Below are 3167 nucleotides of genomic sequence, written 5' to 3'. Positions count from 1 at the left end.
CTCCTCTGCCATGTTGAAGGTCCCCCCTGCCTTTGACTAGTTTTAAGCCAGAGAATGAAATGGTCAGATTTGTATTTCATAAATATCACAAGGACAAGAGTTTGAAGAATACATTTTATATGGTGAGACTGGAGCCAAGGAGACTAATTAGAAGATTACAGAGAAGAGGAAGTGAATAGGAGAGTATCAAAGGGGTAGAAAGAATAGGACTTGATCATCAGTTGTGTGTGAGGTATGAAGGAGGGGGCATGTCTAGGATGATGGCCAAAGCCCTGGCAGCTGAATAAGGGCTAACATTTACTGATAAAAGTACTACTTGAAGAACATCAGATTTTCTAGGAAATAATCAGTCCAACTTGGGGCATGGTAAGTCTGAAATACTTGTGGGATATCCTGTGGGCAGTTGAATACATAGATCTGAGATCTCAGAGTAAGATCTGAACTGTAGATGTAGATATGGGAGTCAATGACTTACATATCATAGTTGTTATAGGAGTGATTATAAGAATTATAATTATAGGATAATAATTCCATAACTATAAGAAGGAAAAATACAGAGAGAGGAAAGAGGGGGACCAGGACACAACTTGGTGGAAGAGCAACATCTAAGGGGCATATGAACCAAAAAGGATGGACCCAGGACAGCCAGAGGGATGGGAGAAGACAATGGAGAAAGCAATAACACAGAAGCCCAAGGAGAACCCCAATGTTCACTGCAGCACTCTTTACAATTGCAAAGATGTGGAAGCAACCTAAGTGTCCATCAACAGATGAATGGATAAAGAAGATGTGGTATATATATACACAATGGAATACTACTCAACCATAAAAAAGAATGAAATTTTGCCATGTGCAGCAACAGGGGTGGATTTTGAGGGCATGACCCTGAGAGTGAGGGTCTCCTTAAATTGTATACCATAGGAGTCTCAGTCACCTCACCCCAGTCCTGGACATAGATTCTCTCAAGGATCTTCTTTGATATTCTAAAACAATACTATTTGAAGATGTATAAAATTATCTCATTTTGGGGGTGATGTCACCAACATGACTAAGACATCCCTTGTTCTTCCCCCTATAGACACCTCAACAATGACAATTTGGCATCCATCCACAGATATGGGAGCTGTGGGATCCAACACCATTCACCAAGGGACCCAGGAGGTGTCATGCCCACCCATGTGGCAGATAATAGGCATATAGACCTCTGTCCCAGCTCTGGACCCTGCAGTGGTGGCCCATGAACCTGCTCCAGCCCCTCTCAGCCATAGTCTGGGAGCCCCTGGAAAACACTGTCTTAGACAATTACTCATGGACCAGAGAGCCTTTGTGGAAGTTCAGGTTTCCAGTGGAGAACTTCCAGCACACCACTGGAAGAAAAAATGCAAGTTTGAATGCATTGGAGAGGGTAAGAGGAACAATTTGGTTTTCCCACATTACCCCTTCCCAAACCAGGACAGCGCAGGGCCAAGTGACATCTTCTCTTCTTGGCCTCTGATTACTCCCACAGGGGAAAGGGAGTGTTTGAGTGAGCACTTGACTTACCTACTTGTGCCAAATGCTGCCAAGGAGGCCCATTTCTCTCTCACTCCACCCAGAGTACTGAGTCATGAGCTGCATGACTGGGGGGCAGGAAGAGGATGGGAGAGCAGCACATAGGAATCTTGGAGAACATTAAAGCGATGTGAACCCACTAACTGTACCAAGGACCCCATCAAGCCCACCCACACCTGCTAGGGACATCTAGCCCACAGATCCCCCCAACTGGCCCACAGGCAACTGCAGTGCTCCATGTGCTTCAACCACACATACCCCGACCCAGCAGCCCGTTCTCAAGGTGTACTACCAATGGCAGCAAGAACAAGCTTTGGCAGATGGCTGGTGAGCAAGCACAGAAAGCCAGTCCAAATCTGCAGGCCAGGAAGAGACCACAACCTTGAGCTTTAGTGCCTCCTCCAGAAAAACAAAAAGGAGGCTGTCAGTACATGATCTGGTGTGTTGCAGGATCAAGAGAAAGCATACAAGCTTAAGAATTCTGCCACAAGAGGAAGGAAGAAGTATGGAGCCGGTGTGTCCATAGTGGATCTGAGAAAGCCTCAGAATCCCTAGCTGGGCTAATGGAAGATATTCCTCTCCTGAAGTCAGTAAAGACAGGAGGAGGTGACTACTTCAAATGCAAAGATAGCAACTCAAGACTTCAAGAATGTGAAAAATCAAGGAAAATGACACCACCAAAGAGTTACAATAATCTTCCAGTAATTGACCCCAAAGACATGGAGATCTGCAATTTATCCAATAAAGAATTCAAAATAACTGGTTTAAGGAAGTACCATAAGCTATAAGAAAACACAGAAAGACAATTCAGTGAAATCAGGAAGAAAATACTCAGCGGGGAAAGAATAGTAGCTTCCATAAATGGAGTTGGGAAAACTGGATAATCACATGTAGAAGAATGAAATTGGACCTCTGTCTTACACCACAAAAATTAACTCAAAATGAATTCAGATTTAAACATAAAACCTGAAACCATAAAACTCCTAGAAGAAAATGTAAGGAAAAGGCTCTTTCACATTGGACTTGGAAACAATTTTTTTAGATATTACACCAAAAGCATAAGCAACAAAAGCAAAAGTAAATAAGTGGGACTACCTCAAACTAAAACACTTCTGCACAGCAAAGGAGCAATCAACAAGATGAAGAGGCAACCCAGATATATTTGTAAATCATATAACTGATAAGGGGTTAAGATCAAAAATACATAAGGAATTAATGTAACTCAACAGCAAAATTAATTAATTAATTAATCCAAATAAAATGGGCAGAGGATTTGAAGAGACATTTTTCCAAGGAAGATTACAAACGGCCAACAGGTACATTAAAAGGTGCTCTACATCACTAATTATCAGGGAAATAGTAATTAAAACCACAGTAAAACATCAACTCACACCTGTTAGAATGGCTGTCATCAAAAAGACAAGAGATATACAAGAGATAACAAGTGCAGCGAGGATGTGGAGAAAAGGGAACTTTTGTGCACTGTTGGTGAGAAGGTAAATTGGTACAGCCACTACAGAAACAGTATGGAGCTTCCTTACAAAATTAAAAATAGAACTAACATATGATCCAGAAATCCAACTTCTGGGTATATATCCAAAAGAAATGATCAATAT

Source organism: Balaenoptera musculus, chromosome 4 (genome assembly GCF_009873245.2).
Source record: "Balaenoptera musculus isolate JJ_BM4_2016_0621 chromosome 4, mBalMus1.pri.v3, whole genome shotgun sequence".
Taxonomy (NCBI): domain Eukaryota; kingdom Metazoa; phylum Chordata; class Mammalia; order Artiodactyla; family Balaenopteridae; genus Balaenoptera; species Balaenoptera musculus.
This window is presented reverse-complemented; position numbering follows the sequence as displayed.